This window comes from Bos taurus, chromosome 19, assembly GCF_002263795.3.
Source record: "Bos taurus isolate L1 Dominette 01449 registration number 42190680 breed Hereford chromosome 19, ARS-UCD2.0, whole genome shotgun sequence".
NCBI classification, from domain to species: domain Eukaryota; kingdom Metazoa; phylum Chordata; class Mammalia; order Artiodactyla; family Bovidae; genus Bos; species Bos taurus.
This window is the reverse complement of record NC_037346.1, coordinates 15,962,231-15,977,735: the sequence shown is the minus strand read 5'-3', so window position 1 is coordinate 15,977,735 and position 15,505 is coordinate 15,962,231. Positions and strand designations below refer to the sequence as shown.

At 42.2% G+C, this 15,505-nt stretch overlaps 1 non-coding gene across 1 annotated transcript; it reads left to right on the top strand.

The window, feature by feature from the left end:
- The first annotated feature begins 14,892 nt into the window (after nt 1-14,892).
- On the top strand, nt 14,893-14,999 carry LOC112442773 (U6 spliceosomal RNA). Its single transcript, XR_003031068.1, has one exon. It is a non-coding gene; the product is annotated as a U6 spliceosomal RNA (small nuclear RNA).
- Nucleotides 15,000-15,505: the final 506 nt, after the last annotated feature.

Genomic DNA, 15,505 nt, shown 5'->3' with positions numbered 1-15,505 from the left:
TCTGTGCATAACTTAAGGTATAAAAACTACTTTGGAAAATAAAGTGCGGGCCTTGTTCACCGAAACTTGGTCTCCCCATGTCGCTCTCTCTCTCACTCTGGCTGAGTCTCCATCTGGAGCGCGGAACCCACCATGCTTACTAATTATGCCTGGGCTTCTAAGATCCGACTGGGGAGGCCTCAGTGTCTCCTCTCCTTTGGGAGAACGGAAGGATGCCTGCGGCCTACGTAAGTGGTGCAAACTTCTTGTCTTGAAGTTTTATTGGTCTTCCGCGTAAACCAAGCTACTCAGCCTTTTTTCTCCACTGAATTTCCTCACTGAGCTATCCCCATTCTATTACTCTTTATATCCTTAATTAACATTTAATTAAGCAATTGTTTCCTGATCCTCGCTGATGCCATCTCTCCTTCGAATACCCTGGATCAGCTGGGGCTGGACCCCGGCAAAGGAAAAAGAATTCCTGCTTCATTTCGTGAGCCCAGCAAAACCTTAACACCAATGCTGATTAAGAATACTATAAGCCATGAAAATTCTAGACCAAAATTATCCATAAACATAGACACAAAAATTTTCAAAAAGAGAAAGGCAAATTGGGACTTCCCCGGTGACCCAGTAGTTAAGACTCTGCCTTCCAAGACAGGAGGCATGGGTTCAATCCTTGGTCGGGGAACTAAGATCTTACATGTTGCTTGGTACAGCCAAAAATTTATTAAAAATAAAAGGCAAATAGAACCGTTTTTCCAGTGGTCATGTATGGATGTGAGAGTTGGACTGTGAAGAAAGCTCAGTGCTGAAGAATTGATGCTATTGAACTGTGATGTTGGAGAAGACTCTTGAGAGTCCCTGGGACTGCAAGGAGATCCAACCAGTCCACTCTAAAGGAGATCGGTCCTGGGTGTTCATTGGAAGGACTGATGTCATGCGAAGAGTTGACTTATTGGAAAAGACCCTGATGCTGGGAGGGATTGAGGGCAGGAAGAGAAGGGGACGACAGAGGATGGGATGGCTGGATGGCATCACCGACTCGATGGACATGAATTTGAGTGAACTACGGGAGTTTGTGATGGACAGGGAGGCCTGGCGTGCTGTGATTCATGGGGTCTCAAAGAGTCGGACATGACTGAGCGAACTACATATTAAAAAAGTGAACTGAACTGAACTACATATTAAAAAAGGATAGTATATCACAACAAAGTGAGATTTATCCTAGCAAAGCAAGGGAGTTTCAACATTTAAAAATAAACTAATTCCCCATATTAAAAAAAGAGAAAAAGATTATGTGATGATCACCTCAAAGTATATGGGAAAATCATTTGATGAATTCAATACCAATTCATGATTTAAAAAAAAATAAGTATTCATAAACTAAGAATAAAATGGAATTTCTCAATCTGATAAAAGGTAGTGATAATTTAAAAATCTACAAATATCAAAATACATAATAGTAACAAGATAAATAGTTTCCATTATAGACTAGGACCAGAGCAAGGATATTTACCCTTCTTCTATAAGATACAGCATTGGGTATCCTAGCCAGAATAATAAAACAAGATAAATTCATTAAAAAACATACAAATTGGAAAGGAAGAAATGAAGCTATCTTTAGTCACAGACAACAAAATTTTAAAATATGTAAGTCCTAAGGAATCTCCAAAAAATAAATATAAGTGCATTAACAAGGATCCATCACGCCAGGTCATCCCTGATAGCTCAGTTGGTAAAGACTCCACCTGCAATGTAGGAGACCTTGGTTCAATTCCTGGGTCAGGAAGATCCCCTGGAGAAGGGAAAGGCTACCCACTCCAGTATTCTGGCCTGGAGAATCCCATGGACTATACAGTTCATGGCTCCAAATAGGAAAAGGAGTACGTCAGGCTGTGTATTGTCACCCTGCTTATTTAACTTATATGCAGAGTACATCATGAGAAACGCTAGGCTGGAAGATGCACGAGCTAGAATCAAGATTGCAGGGAGAAATATCAATAACCTCAGATATGCAGATTACACCACCCTTATGGCCAAAAGTGAAGAGGAACTAAAGAGCCTCTTGATGAAAGTGAAAGAGGAGAGTTAAAAAGTTGGCTTAAAGCTCAACATTCAGAAAACTAAGATCATGGCATCTTGTCCCATCACTTCATGGGAAATAGATGGGGAACAGTGGAAACAGTGTCAGACTTTATTTTTGGGGACTTCAAAATCACTGCAGATGGTGATTGCAGCCATGAAATTAAAAGACACTTACTCCTTGGAAGGAAAGTTATGACCAACCTATATAGCATATACAAAAGCAGAGACATTACTTTGCCAACAAAGGTCCGTCTAGTCAAGGCTATGATTTTTCCAGTAGTCATGTATGGACGTGAGAGTTGGACTGTGAAGAAAGCTGAGCGCCGACAAACTGATGCTTTTGAACTGTGGTGTTGGAGAAGACTCTTGAGAGTCCCTTGGACTGCAAGGAGATCCAACCAGTCCATTCTAAGGGAGATCAGTCCTGGGTGTTCTTTGGAAGGAATGATGCTAAAGCTGAAATTCCAATACTTTGGCCACCTCATGTGAAGAGTTGACTCATTGGAAAAGACTCTGACGCTGGGAGGGATTGGGGGCAGGAGATGAAGGGGACGACAGAGGATGAGATGGCTGGATGGCATCACCGACTCGATGGACGTGAGTTTGAGCAAACTCCGGGAATTGGTGATGGACAGGGAGGCCTGGCGTGCTACAGTTCATGGGGTCACAAAGAGTTGGACACGACTGAGTGACTGAATTGAACTGATGTGATTTATTTGAAAAGGCAAAGCGTCTATAATAGTCAAAATAATTATGAAAGGTAGATACTTTCAGTACCTGATTTAAGGATTTAGTGTAAAACTACAACAATCAAGACGGTGAGACATTGGCATAGTCAAATATACAATGAAATAGGAGAGTCCAGAGGCAGGCACCGTCTGTGTTGTCACAAACCTCTTTTAACGCAAGGTGGCATTAGAGAGCACTGGGATGCCATTCCCGCTCAATCCAGCAGATGGCAGCAGGCTCCCACCAACCTCTCAAGACACCAGGCTGAATTTCCCGGACCCTCTGTTTCCTGCGTGTTCCCTGTTTATTTCTTTCCTCCAATTGCCATTATCTCTGGCCAGTCAGTCAATCTGTCATACAGAAGGGGGACACTTAAATGAAAGAGGAAAGAAACACACCCAGGAGCCCCATATATGCCAGGTGTTGTTCTCCACCCTTAGTAAGCAATATTTCATAACTACTTCAACTGTATATCATGGGAATGATTTTTTTTATTTGAAAGATAATCAAACAGAAGCTCAGACAGGGAGAATATGTTCCTAAGTACTGAGCTGGAAGTGCTGAAGATGGGGCTTGAGCTTGGCCTTTCTTTCCACCTGGTGGTGGTTTAGTTGCTAAATCATGTCTGACTCTTGCAATCCCATGGACTGCAGCCTGCCAGGCATCCTGTGTCCATGGGATTCTCCAGGCAAGGATACTGGAGTGGGTTGTCATTTCCTTCTCCAGGGGATCTTCCTGACCCAGAAATCGAACCTGGGTCTCCTGCATGGCAGACAGATTCTTTACCCACTGAGTTACGAGGGAAGCCTTTCTTTCCCTATGCTGCCTGCCAAGTTGCTTCAGTCGTGTCCGACTCTGTGCAACCCCATGGACTGCAGCCTACCAGGCTTCTCCGTCCATGGGATTCTCCAGGCAAGAGCACTGGAGTGGGTTGCCATTTCCTTCTCCAATGCATGAAAGTGGAAAGTGATAGTGAAGTCACTCAGTCGTGTCTAACTCTTAGCGACCCCATGGACTGCAGCCTACCAGGCTCCTCCATCCATGGGATTTTCTGGGCAACAGTACTGGAGTGGGGTGCCATTGCCTTCTCCCTTCTTTCCCTATAACACTGTCCATATCTGTAGCCCAAAATGCTCAGTGTAGGATCCAGCAGACAAAGTTCCTATTTACTGAGTGCTTGTTGGAGCAGCATTGTAACCACTTTACATGCATTAACTCATCTATATTCACACCTGAATGAGGTAGGGACAGTTTTTATTCCCATTTTAAAGCTAGGTAGTGAAACAGAGGTGCTGAGAAATTGACACACTTTGAAAGGTCACACCCTTGGTAAAGGCTGGAGCTGGCACTGGAACCCTGCGTTTGGATCTGGACCCCAGATCCTTAACTATTGAACTATGTGCTAAATGACCGCTTTAACAAGCTCTGTGGGGAGTGGAGGAGGCTCCTGGCTGTAGTGACAGTCCCAGTCCATTTCTCCCACGAGTGGTGAAGAATTGAATGGCTTCTTCATCCACTGCATCCCCTGGGGGGCCCAGTGGCATTCCAGGGGTCCACTGTTTACTCTGCTTCATGTCCGCAGTTCTTAGAATTCTTCTAAGACCTATGACTGTCTGTTTAGCCAGCCAGCCTTTAATGAGTAATTGTGTGTGTGTGTACTAAGTCACTTCAATCGGATCTGACTCTTTGTGACCCCATGGACTATAGCCCACCAGGCTCCTCTGTCCATGGGATTTTCCAGGCAAGAATCTTGGAGTGAGTTGCCATGTCCTCCTCCAAGGGATCTTCCCAAGCTAGTAATCAAACTCCCATCTTTTCTGTCTCCTGTACTGGTAGGCAGGTTTACCACTAGCTCCATGTGGGAAGTCCTTGTGCTGTGCTGTGCTTAGACGCTCAGTCGTGTCTGACTGTTTGCAACCCCATGGACTGTACCCTTCCAAGATCCTCTTTCCATGGGGATTCTCTTCCAAGCAAGAATACTGGAGTGTGTCACCATGCCGTCCTCCAGGGAACCTTCCCACCCTTACCATCCACCAAAAAAGTAATGCTGCTGCTGCTTCTGCTAAGTCGCTTCAGTCATGTCTGACTCTGTGGGACCCCATAGAAGGCAGCCCACCATGATCCCCCATCCCTGGGATTCTTCAGGCAAGAACACTGGAGTGGGTTGCCATTTCCTTCTCCAAAAAAGTAATCCGGAAGGTTGCAAATAAGAAAAGAGTTAATGGGACTTCCCTGGCAGTCCAGGGGTTAAGACTCTGACCAGAGAACATGGATTTGAACCCTGATTGAGAAAGTAAGATCCCACATGCCTCACAGCAAAATATTAAAACAAAAAAGAGAGAGAGAGAGTTTATTTGGAGTCCTAAGAATTGCAATGCAGGAGACATAAAAGTTGCCATGTGGTTGTTAAAAGTTTCCTGGTGGAATCATTATAGACTCCAAAGCGACTCAGAAAATACTTTTTCTTAAGGAATCACAAGTTGTTTCAGCCTAAGGAGTCCAAAAAGCATCTTGAATCTCTGACAGGAGTTCTGGATGACTTCATCAGGTCAAAAGGTCAAATTCCCATCCAAGCTGAAATGTGCATGTCACATTATTTTTTTTATTGGCGTAGACTTATTTACAATGTTGGATTAGTTTCAGGTGTACAGCAAAGTGAACCAGTTATACATATATCCTTTTTTTTAGACTGTTTTCCCATATACGTCATTATAGAGTAGTGTTCCCTGTCCTATACAGTAGGTCTTCATTAGTTATCTGTTTCATAGACGGTGTGTATTTGTCAACCCCAATCTCCCAGTTTATCCCCCCACCCTCCCTTTCCCCCTGGAAGGTCATGCTTTCTTAAAGGCCTCCTGCCCAGCTCCCCTTTGGAAAGCTCACTTAGTAATACTGATGTTGCTTAGTTGCTAAGTCGTGTCCTGCTCTTTGTGACACCGTGAACTGTAGCCCACTGGGGTCCTTGGTCCATGGGTTTTTCCAGGCAAGAATACTGGTGTGGGTTGCCATTTCCTTCTCCAGGGAATATTCTCAGGCCAGGGATCAAACCCACATCTCCTGCGATGGCAGGTGATTCTTTACCACTGAGCCACCTGGGAAGCCCTCGCTTGGCAACACTGACTCCCTTTTGATTTTCCTTTCACGCTGGGAAATGCCAAACACAAACTATGGAAACACAGTGCCTGCCTGCAAAGAGTTCTCGTCTTGTGGGGAAGATCATATGCAAATGCAAGCAAAAACAAAACTGTAGAGAATTCTGTGAGTGACTAATTAGCATGTGAATGGCACCAAATTTTTGTCTAGTCAGGGAAGACTTCCTGGAGGAGGAGAGTCTTCCACTTGAGCCTTCAAGGGTGAGTAAGACTTGGAGTGGGGAAGAGGTCAGCGTATAGTCTTGGCCTGAGTGGGGAGCCTTAATGGGAATAGGGAGGTCGGCTAGACTGGTTGAAAGCTCCTGGAAGGGAACAAAAGGGAATAAAGCTGGAAGAGTGGGTTGGGGACAAGTTGTGGAGGTTTCTGAGGACCCAGAGGAGAGCCTTTAAGTGTACTTTATGCACTGGTGTCTTATGAAGGCTCAGAGCTAGGGTAGGGGGGCAGGAAAGGAGTGGCGAGACAAAGACAGCTCTTAGGGAAGATTAACATGAGGCAGCCTGTTAAGCTGCAGAAAGAGTGAGAGTGAATCGAAGGGTGCCGGGGACCAGCCCTGGCTGATCCAGGGTATTCGAAGGAGAGATGGCATAAGCGACCTATTTATTTAAATATTTATCAAAGATATAAAGAGTAATAGAATGAGGATAGCTCAGTGAGGAAGTTCAGTGGAGAAAAGAGGCTGAAATAAGGATAGCTCAGTAGGAAAATCCAGTGAAGAAAAGAGGCTGAACAATTCAGCCAGAAGGTAAGAGAAAGAACGACATGGGGAGACAAGTTTTGGTGAACAAGGCCCGCACTTTATTTTCCAAAGTAGTTTTTATACTTTAAGTTGTGCATAGAGGATAATGGGGGAAGGAGTGGAGTCATGCAAGGACTACAGTTCCTGATCCTAATCAAAGCCAGGCTTTCAAACTTATCGTATGCAAAAGTTCAGGTGATTTACATCATCTTCTGGCCAGGAGGCCTGTTAACATTTTAAGAAACTTATCTTTCTCTAAAGGTGATTATTCCAAAGTCAGGCACCAGCCTCCAAAAAAGCGTTGGACAAAGCTGCATTCCTATAGGGCAAAGGTGAGGTGGGCTCAATCAAGAAAAGAATTAACTCAAGGGTCCAAGATTACAAACATTGAGGCTACTACTTACATTTCTACACACCCATTATATCAATCAATACACTGCCAAGGACACAGTAGGTAAGGGGTATGGAGACTTAGCAGCAAACATTGGCCCAATAAGTGAAAAACCCTTCACCAATACAATTTCTAATCAATCTTTTAACTACTCAAAAGAATCTGTGTTTAGACAGTTTAGAACATCTCCTGCCTCTCACAGTTGGGAGGCTCTGAACAATCACATGTGGCTGGAAAAACCTATTCAGGCAGGCTAGAGGACTTCCAAAGGAGTTTGTAGGTTGAAACACTGTCACACCCAGGAATTGTTAACTGGAGCTGTAAGCTAACTCTTTTTTCAGAGAGAGGTGGTGGGGGATAGCCCCCCGTAAAGTCAGAGGTGTAGGTGAGAGCACAAAGCAGAAAGTAGGCAGACTCTGGTTTTGGGGGTAGATGCTCGAGAATTTCCAGGGGGACTCCTGAGGCTCGATCCTGCCTTTGCGTATGCCAAGCCTCCTTCCTCATGACCTTTGCCACGGGCGGAGCTCGCTCCTGCATCTCCCCCTTTTTTATTTCTTAAAACAGCCAGATGCAGCTCAGTCGCAAGCTTCTGAATGTTCTGCCGAAGAATCCTGACAATACAAGGAAGAATGATTATGAGAAGCAAAATTAAAGCACCAGCAGCTATGTATCCAAGGATATTAGACAGAATGTTTTTTCCTGAAATGAAGTTAGAGAAAGTGTGAAAAAAGTCATTAGCTGCTCCAGCGGTGGTAAAATCCAGTCAAGAGTGTTCCAGGGTCTGTATTTGATTATGAAGTTTCCCTAAGTCCAGGCCAATGTCAGAGCTATTCCAAACACCTGAGATATGATTTTTGATTTTTTCCCATTCATAATCTGTCTCGTTTACCTTTAAAGATGTCACGCATATCCATCGGTAATCAGCGTGGCATGACAGAGCCATTTTCACTTTTAAAGCCTGTAACTCAGTCCCAATATGCATTATTGCCTCTTCCAAGGCATCTACTCTCATCTCTAATTTCCTATCTATAGCTTCCTGTGTTGCTAGAGTTAGAGAAACATTTTTAGACATGGTATCAACATATTGGGCAGTATGCACTTGTTGAGTCAATGATATTGCTGCTGCAGTAACAGAAGTAATTGCTGCTATCAAAGCTGATATTCCTAAAATAAGTAAGCCCACAAATCGCCGTTGTCGCATTAAATCTTGTAGTTGTTGTAACACGGCGAGGCCGTAATTGTCATACCAGTGGCTAGTCACTGTCACAGGTATCATGAGATATGGTGGGCGTTGTAACACCACAAAAGAGCAAACATTATATTGAGGGGTCAAACGAGATGAAAGCACACATTGTTCACAAGTTACTATATTAGGTCCACCAGTGAAAGTCATATGTACATTAGGTTTTCCAGAATCTTTGGTAAAGAGAAAAACTTAAGGAGAGGGTAGACAAGCCAAAACAGAATAAATAGAATTATTTTCTGGTTGGAGTTCGCGCTGCAGCAGCCTCGTCAGTCTCGCTGGGATCTCGATGTTTATCTTGCCTCCTTCTGGCAGGCTCCTCTTTTGTGATCGAAGCAATGGGGGAACTGGATGTCTGGGGGTCTGCAACATGGTGAATCAGCCTGTCCCGGATCTAAATTGGAGAATCTGCATCCTGTGGAAAAATACAAGCACATCCTCGACCGCTAGTTAATAATGGGTCAGGACCCTTCCATTGTCCTGAGAGGAGGTCCTTCCATTTGACTAATGGTTTTGCATTCAATTACTCTGGGTACCAATGGTGAAGCATTGCAATAGTTCTGGCTGAAATCAGTATTTAAAATATTTATTACGAAAAAATAAATAAATAAAAAATAAAATATTTATTATGAAAAGAGCATGTTGCAAGATTTGATGGGGAGAACTATACTTAAACTCCCCTTCTTTTAGTTTTTGAATTTGGATTTTTAATGTTTGATGCGCTCTTTCAACAATGACCTGTCCCTGGGGATTATAACGGATGACAGTATTATGTTTAATTCGAAACTTTATACAAAATTCCTGAAAAGACTTAGAAGTGTAAGCAGGAGCATTGTCAGTTTTCAAAGCTTTTGGCAGGCCCAAATATGAAAAACAAGTAAAGAGATGTTGTATCACATCTTTAACTGCCTCTCCGGTACGAGCAGTTGCAATAATAAAGTGAGAAAAGGTATCTACAGTTACATGAACAAAGGACAGTTTTCCAAATTAAAAGACATGAGTTACATCCATTTGCCAGAGTACATTAGGTTTGAGACCGCGAGGATTAACTCCCATAGGTAGACTATTATAAACAGTGGGGCAGTGTAGGCAAGAACGGACTATCTCTCGGGCAGTCTCTCTGGGAATTTGGAATTGATATCTTAAAGCAGTAGCATATTGACGATGAAGTAAGTGAGAGGCTCTGGCCTCCTCAATCACAGTACCACTGTATTTCTGGTTAACAAGTCAGCCAAATCATTAAAGGCATTTTAAGGGCCAGGCAATCTGGAATGAGCCCGAATGTGTCCAATGAAAAATATTTTATTTCTTTTCCAAATATGTTGCTGTAATTTAGTTAACAAATGAAATATGGTAGTTTTATTTTCAGGCAAAACCGCAGTTTCAACGTGTGGAAACAACCTGACAATATACTGAGAATCAGAATAAAGGTTAAATTCCTCATCTGCAAACATAGCAAAAGCCTCTATGACTGCTGTTATTTCAGCTCTTTGAGCTGAAGTTTCCTGTGTTTCTAAAACCTTTTGGTGATTTTTAGTAACTATGGAGGCTTTACCATTTGCTGCCCGTCAGTAAAGGCTATCTGAGCATTTGGAATAAGAGACTGTTTACATCTGACAGGAAAAATAACTGGATGTCTGGATATAAAATTCAGCAGAACATGCGAGGGTAAATGATGCAAAATTTTGACCAAAATAGTTTCCTATAGCAATCTGCCAATTTTCAAACATTAGAAGAGCATCAAGTTGTTCCTTATTATATGGAATTACAATTTCTGATGTCTCTTTACCAAATAATTCAATGCTCTGCTTTTTTCCTTTAATATCAAAGTAGCTGTCAATCCTGGATAAGAAGCCGCTACTTTTTTAGTTTGAGCGGGAAGATGGACCCACTCTAGGGGGCCGTTTTGCTATAAAACCAATTTTTTGTCTGGTTACCCCAATTACACCTATGGGGGTTTTATGGCAAAGGAGTTGTCAAGCAGTTGTCAATCTAATTTTTTTAATTTACATTTTAACAACATAAATTTAGAGATATGTTAATTTAGGTCTAATGTTTAGTTTAGGTCTCTGTATAAATTTAAATAATAAATGTATAACCTCCTTATCTCATTTTGATATACAGATATACCTAAATGCAAAATGTATTTATATATGTATTTATATATGGCAACAAGTATAAACTTATTGACATAATCAATATACTTGAATTAATCTTTATAATTAATACATTAATTAATATATATTACAGCAATCAACACGTACACAGCTAATACCAACCAACACAAACCAATGTACTGTAATAATACATGTCACTCATATATAATTATACAGTATATAGAACATATATCATCACAGCACATCAATCCATACCAATTAATATCAGCCACACACACATTATATTACTGCAATATATATTTAATTATACAGTATATATATAATATGCATATATAGTATACATATTAATTTATATACAAATTAATTAAGTATAGATCTATAAATAGAATTAGGTATACCTTTGTTATGTTTTATTTATACCTATACCTAATTAGGCAAACTGTAATCAGGCAAATATATTTATATTATGTATTTATAACAATATATAAAGTATTGTTAATTGTACCTCCTGTTGATAACTAAGAAATTGAGAAAACCCTTCTCTGAGTATCTCCTATTTGAGACAGCACGTCCCTCCCCCATAGGGTAAAGGGGAGCGTAGGAACTACATAGGGTTGGAAAGTTCCACAGGTATCCTCAAAGTGCCAGTCTAACATTTTTGAACTTTTAACTACTGTGGGGGCTTGAGGGCAAATGAAACAAAATTTGACCCCTGAAATCTATGAGGGCAACTTGCCAATTATCACTATTTTGTAAAAGACTTGCAGTTGATCCTTATTGAGTGAAATTATTATATTTGCTACTTCTTTTCTAAAAAGTTCCACACTTCTTTTTTCCTCCTTTTATAATTAATTGTGCCACCAAGCTGGGATAAGATAAAACTATTTTTCTTGTGGTCATTGGTAGATGGAACCAATGGGCCTTTTTGTCACAAGCACCCTGTAGGTGTATGTTTTATGGCAAGAATAATTTAATCTCATCTTTTGGTAATATTAATCCTAATTAACTGATCATTTAAAGTCTCATCTACTTTAACAAGAGCCGACTCTGTCTCATTAGTCAACTTTCTCTTAGAACTGGAATTAGGATCGCTTTTTAAGCAATCAAATAAAGGCTTTAAATCTGTAGTAGTCAGTTTTAAATGTGGGCGTATCCAATTAATGTCCCCTAATAATTTTTGGAAATCATTTAAAGTTAGTAAACAATCTCTCTGCAGCTTCAAAGGGGCATTATCAGTTTTTAAAACTTTTGGCAGACCTAGATATGAGAAGCAAGTAAAGAGGTGTCACACAACATCTTTATAAGCTTCTCCAGTTATCGTTTTGTAACCTAAATCTGGTCTATAGCTTTTTAGATGACAAGCAACCATCTAATCTTTGCTTGGATACTTCCAGCAACGGGGAACTCACTATTCTTCAAGGTTTTAAACTCTCCCTCACCTTTTTCTCTACAGCACTCCCACCCTGTATACCACTTTCTCTAATCCCACCAACTCATTTTCAGTAGTATGTGTTGGCCAGGAGCTGGGTCAGTCTTTCCCGGAAATGTTAAGAGATGTCTGTTCCTGGGTCTAATAGCCCTGACATTTTATTTCCTTGAATTAAAAAAAAAATGTAAAGGTCTAGAAGCTGTAATGTCCTGTACCCAAAAGGCTAGATCACTAGATCTAAATGCTCTGTGGCTCTTAGCTTAAGAAGTCAAGTTTTTTCCTGTCTGATAAGGTAAAAGCAAAAACTGTGTTATTCTTTGACCTTTATTAATTTGCACAGTTTTGGTAGGCGGCAAGATCAAAACTTTAATTTCTCCAATATAATCAGAATCTACTACATCATACACCACCGAAATTTCTTGAAAAGAAAGCAAGCTACGCCCTAGCACAAGTCCTACAATGCCCTCAGGTAGGGGGCCAGCCACTCCCATTGGAATCGGAGCAACCAGCATGTCAGGGGTTAATACTGTTGCTAAATCCCCTTACCGTTCTGCTTGGTCATAAGAGAAACACTTTTTATTTGTAGAATCCTTTTCTATTACGATTATTTTTCTTTCCTTTTTTCTTTTTCACTTTTTTCTTTTTTCTTTTTATTTCTCTCTCTCTCTCTCTTTTTTTTTTTTTTGGCTTGGGTGAGGCCCCCCTGAGGGGTTTTTCTGCAAGGAGCGGCTCTGTATATTGTGTATTCTTTAAAAGCCTCTTTGTTTAAAAGACTTTTTTTTTAATCTTTTTAAGCCTTAGGCAATGCTCTGGGAGACTTTGGATGTAAACTGGGGGATTCCTAGGCCCTGGGAGGTGCAAGCGGAGGTGGGGTAGTCGCCTTAAATCAGAAATTGTTGGATAAATTTTTAAAGGTTTGTGTAGAGGGGGAGGGGGCTTGTCAGGGCGCCTGGCCGCAGCGTCCTGTAAGCCCTCTCCTTCCTCGGGAGGTAGAGCACAGTCTCCCTCCTTTCCTTCATCAAGGGCAGAAAATATGATCTGTGCAGAAGGTGGAGACCCACTACCATCCACCGCTATAGCCTCTCCCATAGGCTATCCCACAGCCTCATGACGAGGGTCCAGAACATTTTTAATCATATTTATAGAATAAGTTTTTAGTTGTTTTTTACCTTCACCCAAGTATCTAAATTAACAGTAGCCTCTTTAACAGTTTCAAGATTACTTGTATAAAGAGTTGCCATTCTTAGATTCAGTGTTACCCATGCCAGAAAATTAAGTATAATAGAAGATAAAGCTTTTAGCTTTTAAAAGATCAGGCTTTTCTTTGGCCTTTTAACTTCAGAAACCATTTTCTCTCTCTAAGTCTAACTCTTTAACACTTTCAACACTTCCCACTCCTCTCGCCCTGTCTATTCTACAGGGGGGTCCGCGGCACCCTGAGTGGGGTCCTAGCCGTCCCGAACACTGGAAGAACAAGAGGGCTGATGACCCAGATTGTTCCGAGGGAGGAACAGTAGGCTGATGACCCAAACTGTTCCGAGGGAGGAGCAGTAGGGCTGATGACCCAAACTGTTCTGAGGGGGAACAAGAGGGCTGATGACCCAGATTGTTCCGAGAAGGGGGGGCAATAGGGCTGATGACCCTAATTGCTGGGAGTTTACCTTCGAATAGCCTGTCTTGGGCACCACCTGCCGGGGACCAGCCCCGGCTGATCCAGGGTATTCGAAGGAGAGACGGCATAAGCGACCTATTTATTTAAATATTTATCAAAGATATAAAGAGTAATAGAATGAGGATAGCTCAGTGAGGAAATTCAGTGGAGAAAAGAGGCTGAAATAAGGATAGCTCAGTAGGAAAATTCAGTGAAGAAAAGAGGCTGAACAATTCAGCCAGAAAGCAAGAGAAAGAACGACATGGGGAGACAAGTTTTGGTGAACAAGGCCCGCACTTTATTTTCCAAAGTAGTTTTTAGACCTTAAGTTGTGCATAGAGGATAATGGGGGAAGGGGTGGAGTCATGCAAGGACAGCAGTTCCTGGTTCTAATCGAAGCCAGGCTTTCAAACTTATCATACGCAAAAGTTCGGGTGATTTACATCATCTTCTGGCCAGGAGGCCTGTTAACATTTTAAGAAACTTATCTTTTTCTAAAGGTGATTATTCCAAAGTCAGGCACCAGCCTCCAAAAAAGCACTGGACAAAGCTGCATTGCTATAGGGCAAAGGTGAGGTGGGCTCAATCAAGTAAAGAATTAACTCAAGGGTCCAAAGTTACAAACACTGAGGCTACTACTTACATTTCTACACACCCATTATATCAATCAATACACTGCCAAGGACACAGTAGGTAAGGGGTATGGAGACTTAGCAGCAAACATTGGCCCAATAAGTGAAAAACCCTTCACCAATACAATTTCTAATCAATCTTTTAACTACTGAAAAGAATCTGTGTTTAGACAGTTTAGAACATCTCCTGCGTCTCACAGTTGGGAGGCTCTTAACAATCAATCAATCACATGTGGCCGGAAAAACCTATTCAGGCAGGCTAGAGGACTTCCAAAGGAGTTTGTAGGTTGAAACACTGTCACATCCAGGAATTGTTAACTGGAGCTGTAAGCTAACTCTTTTTTCAGAGAGAGGTAGTGGGGGACAGCCCCCCGTAAAGTCAGAGGTGTAGGTGAGAGCACAAAGCAGAAAGTAGGCAGACTCTGGTTTTGGGGGTAGATGCTCGAGAATTTCCAGGGGGATTCCTGAGGCTTGATCCCTCCTTTGCGTATGCCAAGCCTCCTTCCTCATGACCTTTGCCACGGGCGGAGCTCGCTCCCGGCAGAAGGGCCTTCTGGGGCACGCGGAGGGAACTCTGAGCATTTCCTCTGTGGCAGGCGTTGAGCACTTAGCATATATTATGACGTGTAATCCTCCCAAGAGCCCTGGGAGATTTTGCGTCATTAGCCTCCCCGTTTCACAGATGACTAAAGCAAGGTTAAGGAGTCTCCCCAAGGTTACCTGGCTTAACACCAGCAGAGCTCGGTCCTCGCCTCAGCAACACATGTACTCAAGTTGGAACAATACATAGAAGATGAGCGTGGTCCCTGCACAAGGACGGCATGCAAACTGGAGAAGTGCTCCACAGTTTAAACAAACGAGCAAAAAATAAAAGCAGCAGCAAAGAACAAAAACAGACAAACAAAAATGAACAGAGCTCAGATTTGGAACCCGCAGAGCCCACCCCCCGAGCTCACTCTCTAACCCCTATGCTATGTCACCGTTGTACTGATGACCTAGAAAAATCCAGGCTGACTAAGTCTGAGACAATCACCTCATCTGGCATATCCAGCAAGGCGGAGTGTGGAGAAAAGTATGTAGGACTTTGCCAAGGAAGATGCCTGAGTATTCAGGACATCCGATGCCTCTAAACAAAGAGTTGGGAATTGTTGTGTAAGTTAGCTTATGATTGCTTTTGATTGCTTGTTTCGCCATGCCACTTGGCTTGTGGGATCTTGGTTCCCCAACCAGAGACTGAACCCAAGCCACAACGGTGAAGGCATCAGGAGCATTGAGTCCCAACCATGGAACCACGAGGGAATTTCCAGCTTTTGGTTGTAATGGGAGGGGCCGACATCAAACTTTTGATTGCTGAGGC